Source organism: Giraffa tippelskirchi, chromosome 7 (assembly GCF_054371585.1).
Source record: "Giraffa tippelskirchi isolate mGirTip1 chromosome 7, T2T-mGirTip1v1.2.pri, whole genome shotgun sequence".
Taxonomy (NCBI): domain Eukaryota; kingdom Metazoa; phylum Chordata; class Mammalia; order Artiodactyla; family Giraffidae; genus Giraffa; species Giraffa tippelskirchi.
The window spans coordinates 40,320,082-40,327,395 of NC_137281.1; the positions used below are offsets into that span (position 1 = coordinate 40,320,082).

A 7,314-nucleotide genomic window follows, 5' to 3' on the forward strand; every position below is an offset into this window, starting at 1 on the left:
AATTCATGGGGTCGCAAAGAGTCGGACACGACTGAGCGACTGAACTGAACTGAACTGAATGTGAGAACCACAGCCTTCAAGAAGCAGGTAGTTTCTGCGGCCATTGCAGGGCCTTCTAGAGGTGTCCATGTCAGTTTAGCAGTGAGCAACCCTCTTTGGAAGGAGAAGGCAATGGCACCCCACTCCAGTACTCTTGCCTGGAAAATCCCATGGACGGAGGATTTTCCGTCCATGGGGTCGCTAAGAGTCGGATACGACTGAGTGACTTCACTTTCCCTTTTCACTTTCATGCATTGGAGAAGGAAATGGCAACCCACTCCAGTGTTCTTGCCTGGAGAATCCCAGGGACGGGGGAGCCTGGTGGGCTTCCGTCTATGGGGTTGCACAGAGTCGGACACGACTGAAGGGACTTAGCAGCAGCAGCAGCAGCAACCCTCTTTGGACAGGTCAGTAGACCAGTAAATGGACACCCGAGGGGAGATAACCTTCTTTCTTGCTTTCCTCCTACCTGTCTTTCCAGTCCTACACGGCCTCTTCTTTCTCCACTCTGGTGAACACCTGCCATTTTACTGGGCCAGCATCCATTCACGCTGCTTCTAGAAGCAGCATCTCGGTTCCACAAACCTCCTCAGCCTCTAACCCTCAGCCTTGAGGATCCAGTAGTTCTGACTTCCCCCCACAGCTCCGGAAGCTTCCTGTGATTCCAACCTGACCAATCAATGTATGAACTCCCTTCTCTCCAGAGTGATTGGGTCAGGTGTTGACACGTGACCAGATTCCAGCCAATGAGGGGCAAGTTCCCGTCGCTGAGAGAGGCGCTCTTGCACTCGTGCGGAGGAGACGCTGTCAGCGGTCATGCCTGTCACCATGAGGACTGCCTACCGAAAATGGAGTCAGCCCTGAAATCTACCATGTTTCAGGGGGAGAGAGAACGAAACCTGGAGCAGTCAGATGTCTGAACTGGGCCATGTGTATGTAAATCCACCCCTGGGCTTCCCAGCTGTGGCAGCCCTCCGCTTTCTTTCTAGCTGAGCTAATTTAAACTGGGCCTTCTGTCACATTGCATGTTGGCGACCTGACTGACTTACCTGCTCTCTCCCCTGGGAAGTTCCTTTAAGTTAAGTCCCGTAGCTAGCTGAAGGGAGAAGTTGCCCAGAGGCCTCCCCCATCAGCGGGCCCTCTCAGGCGAAGCCAGCCCGCCAGCTCCGTGAGAGCAGAAAATGGCACCTGCTCTGGGCCGACATATCCACACGCGTGGAGAGCGGGGTGCTGGTTTGATTTCAGCCCCATCCCTCCTCTGGGTGATCTGGTGCAGGGAACACCGTGGACAGTGGCCTCAGGGCAGCCCAGGCATGGAGCGCTTGTCCTTAGGCAGAAGCCTCTTGCTGGGGACCTTGCTGGGAGAATCCTAAGTCCCTTGACTTGGTTTCCTCATAAATTCGGTGAGAACCAGTCCAAGTTCATGCCCCTCTCATGGTGCAGTGTTACCAAGGGTGACCTGTAGTAGAGTATTTAGTTACTGAGTCTTCCGCTTGATTCTCAGCTTTGAATAGAAGCATATCTTTTGTAAGCCTTTGGCAGCTATCAGGAGCTTTATAGCTAACGTTTATTGAAGACTGAGTATGTATCAAATATCATATATATGATACATATTGTGTATATATCTGACTATATATATTATATAAAAATTCATTTTATTCGCATAATAACCATAGGAGTTTATTACTGTTACTGTGTGTGCTTTATGAGAAAACCAAGACACAGAGGGTTTAAGTAATTTGCTCATAGTCACACCGCTGTGAAGTTGCAGACCTGAAATTCCAAACCCCAGAATTCGTATACCATAGCCTGGGTTCTGAAGCAGAATGCTTTATCCTAGCTTCAGCAAGGCCACTTACTCAACCCAGAAAAAATAGTCATTTATGGCAGAAAAAAGAAAAGTTTGTAGGATCCAAGGTAGGTGCCTTTGGCAAGCTAGTCATTTTTCCCAGGGTGTGTGTGTATGTAGCCACACTCTTTCCTTTACTGAATGGAATGTTTGCTCTGTTGGAAGTAGGCATAGTTATATAAATACATATTGATTTGGGGGGGGTGCCCCAGGACTGAGGGGCAGAGTAACTGGGGAGTCAGACTTCTGTTACCATGTTCCAGGTCCAGATATAGAATCCGATCCGTGAGACCATAAACAGTACTTTGTGGACAGAAGGAGGCATTTGTGACGTTCTCCCTTTTCTGTTTAATATGTAAGTAGCATTTGATTCCGTGGACATTTTTATTTCTAACCAGAGCTCTGAAATGCAGCCTAATTAGCAGCATTGCCTCCAAAGTGAAGCTTTTCTCTCCTAGGGAATGGGGGGCCTTCAGAGAGCACTTCTTGCCTGTTGTCCCCACTTGCTGTACACTGATTTCAGTGTGTTCAGCTTGTTCCTCTTTGCCTCAAATAGCCCACGAGAACAAAGAGAATATAATCCTACTTTTTGCCACACCTTGCATTTTGCTCCTTTTTTTCCTTCTTTCTTGGTAAGGCTGAAAAACGCATTTCAGTGTGGCTATTCTCTCCCATGGTTGGAGACCAGCCCCAAGATTTCAAAGAAAACTCCTTTGTTCAAGATTTAAGAAAATAATCACTGCACCGCAAACATTGATATGACTTTTAATGGCCATTTACCTGATTAATATCCTTTCATGCTACAAGGCAGCGTGAGGCACAGTGCTTTAATGAAAGCCAACAACAAAGCGTGGACCAGGTGTGTTACTAAGAAACAATCTCTTGTGTGATTTAATTAGTCAAAGCGTTGCATGGAGCAATTATAAGCAACCTTGCAGAAGTGGCAGCAGTATGGAGCCCTCTGCTATAAATTGGTTTTTTAAAGAAAGACATCATGATTTAATAACTGTGCATCTCTAGTGAAAGAAAAAACCCCTCTTTAATTGGGAGCAAGAGGGAAAAATAATACTCTAATCACAATTTTTAGATCTTTCTCCACTTCCCCTTACCTCTAATTGGGTACCAAAAAACCCCACAAAACCTTTCAGCCATTTTTAGGAGAACTTGAAAATGATTGTTTCTGTTATGTTTGCTTCTTCTGTTCCTGAGCTCCTCAGTACTGTGTTTAAGATTGGCATTCCAGTTGGTATGGCATGTTTGGAGAAAACCTGGAATAACCCCGCCTGGTCAGGCTGAATGTGGGACATCGTATAATTTTAAGAGTTGCCTTTATTGTATTATTACATATAAAAGAAATGGGAGTTTTCATGGTTTGATGGGGCTTTGTTTTTCTTTAATCCTCATGTTTGATTTAATGATGTGTCAACCTGCCACAGAAAGATTGACTGGCATAATGCTTATTACTTAAGATAAAGATAGATTTCTTGGGTGATGTGGGAGCTTTACAATAGATAGGGTCTTATCAGGAAAAGTCTGCCTAACCCAGGTGGGATTTGTGACTGACTTCTACATTTCAGTTCTTTGTACTCGTGTGGGCATGCTTAGTCGCTCAGTCATGACCAACTCTTTGAGACCCCATGTACTGTAGCCCGCCAGCCTCCCCTGTCCATGGAATTCTCCAGGCAGGAATACTGGAGTGGGTTGCCATTTCCTCCTCCATGGGAGCTTCCAGACCCAGGGATCAAACTCACGCCTCCTGCATTGGCAGGTAGATTCTTTACCACTGAGCTACTTGGGAAGCCTTCAATTCTCTATATATTTCTACTTAAATTTTGGAGACAAGTGTTCAAATGCAGAGAGAGAGAGAGAAACTCAGATTAGAGAATAAAAATTGAAACTTCCCTTCCTCATTGGGCTCCTGTGCACTTCCTCAGTTGGGGATCTTGGGTGAACTTGTGCCTCCAAGGACCAGGACTTCCTTGAGTACAGGAGGTCAAATATCACACACCATCAGAGAGTCCTTTATCTTTGGGGTCACCGGGCAGTGCTGAGTGGAATCGCTTTGGGGCCTTTTATTCTCTGCAAGTCTCCTAATCTATAAAGTCTCAACCAAGACTCAGAGTCCATATCTGCTGTTGGGTTTTTGATACCTCTGACCAGTGATGAATTAGAGATAGATAAGGTATTGGCAACGGTATTTGTCAGCCTCAGTAGTTTATAAACTATGGCTTGCACAGGCCCCTTTTTGTAAAGAATGTTCTATTGGAACACAGCCATACCCCTTTGTTTCCATATTGCACTGCAGTGACAGAGCTGAGTAATGTCCACAGAGACCATCTGGCCCAGAAAGCCAAAAATACTTATTTGGTCCTTTGTGTTTGCTGACTCCTGAAAGTTGTCGGAGGTGATTTTGATTTCTGATGAGCAGTCCTTATCTTTGCAGCCTATTAGGTGGGAATGATCCTAGAGGGACCTTCCTCCCCTATCACTCAGTATTGAAGTGGCTTAGGCTGAGGAGGAAGATCACATTTGGGATTTGAACAATAGGGAGTTAATCCACCTCAGTGCACTGAGAGGCCATTCCCAGACTGGAGGTAGAATCCCTGGTACATTTCGAGTCCAGCTGGAAGTGTTGAAGAAGCATCCTTTAGCGTTTGGAAAACTATGGTTTATAAATCAGTGGATTGCAGGCTATGGACTGCACAGCCATAGGCACTGAGTTCTTTTTGTGGATAAAATACATAAACCTTGCACATAGATTCCTTTCTTATTAGATACATGTTTAATTTCAAAAGAAAATTAATTTGCTAAAATACTTGAACAGAAAAGATAAGGCTAATGACCAGGTGAGATTCAAAATGCCTGACAGCAGTTTGGTACAGGCACCAACCAGTCGGGCCGATGCCAGCCAGGAAGCCAGAAGTGCCACCTAATGGTATGTCCTTGCACAGTATGTACTCTGCTAATGACCCCTTTGACCGCCCAGCCCTGACTCTCATCCATTTTGTTCCCTTTCCTATTGTTCTTGGTTTGGCATGTAACTTTCTGAAGAATGTTGTAGGCTTCTATGTGCGCTCTCAGTGACTTTGGAATATTTTGGGGACAGTTTTAATCAAAGCGTAAATATAGTTACTCCAAAACATTTCTCCTTAGTATATCTTTTAGTACTTTTACAGATATATCCACTCCTTTTCTTATAGCTGCTGTGTGATACAGTGTAGTAAAGGTGCTCTTAAACCCCCATAGGAACTGTTTTTCAAATGAATGGGGATATTATTATTAAACACTAGTTTGTTTAAAATGTCATTAAATTCAGAATGCATTTTAGTGCATGGAAACAAACGTAGCACCTATCATGGAGACCTGAGAAATATTTCCTATTAAAAGAAATAACAGAAAACAAAACTGAAACCAAATATGTATATTCAAATGTTTACCTGCTTGGGCAAAAAAAAAAAAAGTCTGGAAGAATCCAAAAAGCACACCTGAGAACTAATAAAGTCATTGCCTTTAAAGAATGAAGTAGACAATGGGATGAGTAAGAGGCAAGTCTTTGGTAGATTTAATATTTCAAATCACATCTAGCTATATTATTTGTTTCGAAGAATAAAATAATAACACAAGCAGAGGAAATGTCTTGGTGGTTGACGTAGGGATCCCCTGGTCAAGCCTGTGACCTCGAACAATTGTTCTCATATCAGACCAAATAATTGAGTACTTAAATTACTATCAACAACCTCTAGGGAGGTCTGAGGCTAGATTGAAAATCTTTTTTTGAAAAACTAAACATAAAACATAGATCCACTAAATTAAAATCATTTCACTGAAACTTAAACAAATAATCCCCAGGAGACCCAGCCCAGCAAACAGCAGCTGCTACTCCTTGGGGCCCTCCCCTCTCCCAGCCTGTGTTTGACCTGTGGGTTCCAGGGGTCATCTGCTCAGATCCACCTCCGCTAACCCTTCTGGCCTGTGAGTGGCAAGGGAGAGAGGAGCAGCTGTTTCTGAGAGGCAGTGGGCCCAGATGCCAAGGTTGAGACCTCAGGCCTCAGTCCCCCACCCCCTACTCAGACAACAAGATTGAGGAGGAAGGAATCTTTGTCTCTTCCTTCACTTGTAGGACCAATAAGTACCCCAAGAAAAACCTTTCAGTTAGGATGAGAGATGATTTTTGAATGTATATCATGGGAATATGTCCATATCAGCAGCTAGATTCTTCTTTTTATTATCTTATAATACATGATATTTATTGAGTATTTATTATGTGCCAGACAGTTTCTAGGTTAATTATTGCATTATTTTATATACTGAATTATTGAATGTATTTTTATATTTTATATTTAGTTATATATACATATATGTGTATATGCATATATAAGCCTCCCATGTGGCTCAGTAATAAAGAATTTGCCTGCCAATGCAAGAGAGACACTGGAGATGCAGGTTTGATCCCTGGTTGGGAAGGTTCCCTGGAGAAGGAAGTGCCAACCCACTTCAGTATTCTTGCCTGGATAATTCCATGGACAGAGGAGCCTGGAGGGCTACAGTCCATAGGGTCACAAAGAGTCAGGATACGACTGAAGCAACTTAGCATGCATGCATATGCATGCCTTCTTTATGGTCTAACTCTCACGTCCATACATGACTACTGGAAAGACCATAACTTTGACTATATGGACCTTTACTGGCAAAGTAATGCCTCTGCTTTTTAGTATACTGTAGGTTTGTCACAGCTTCCCTTCCAAGGAGCAAGTGTCCTTTAATTTTGTGGTTGCAGTCACCGTCGGCAGTAATATTGGAGCCTAAGAAAATAAAATCTGCCACTGTTTCCACTATTTCCCTATCTATTTGCCATGAAGTGATGGGGTCAGATGTCATGATCATAGATTTTTGAATGTTGAGTTTTAAGTCAGCTGTTTCAGTCTCCTCTTTCACTCTCATCAAGATTTCCGGGAGAAATATCAATAACCTCAGATATGCATATCTGAGGCAATCTTGATTCCAGCTTGTGATTCATCCAGCCCAGCATTTCACTTGATGTACCCTGTATATAAGCTAAATAAGCAGGGTGACAATCTACAGCCTTGACCTACTTTTTTCCCAATTTGAAACCAATCCATTGTTCCACGCCCGGTTCTAACTGTTCCTTCTTGACCTGCATACAGGCCTGCCTGCTTATTTGCAAATTTCTTTCTCTGACAGAATCCTGGCTCCCATTATCTACCATTTATTTACATATTTGTTCAAGTCTAGTGTATACACATAGCTCCAGAATTATTAACCTGCATCCCTGAGAGAGAAGCTACTAACTAAAGTGCAAAGATTATATACTGTTTTTTTCTTCCTTTAGCTTTATAGTTTCTAGTCAAAATACCATTTTCCACAGTTACTTAGGTCAGTAGTCTACTCTTTTAGGTCAACTGCTT

General features: G+C 43.3%; 1 long non-coding RNA gene across 1 annotated transcript; it reads left to right on the plus strand.

Annotated features, from left to right (window-relative positions):
- Window positions 1-823: 823 nt before the first annotated feature.
- Window positions 824-5,293, plus strand: LOC145515046 (uncharacterized). The gene is made up of 2 exons (XR_014060646.1): window positions 824-971; window positions 2,152-5,293. It is a non-coding gene; the product is annotated as an uncharacterized LOC145515046 (long non-coding RNA).
- Window positions 5,294-7,314: the final 2,021 nt, after the last annotated feature.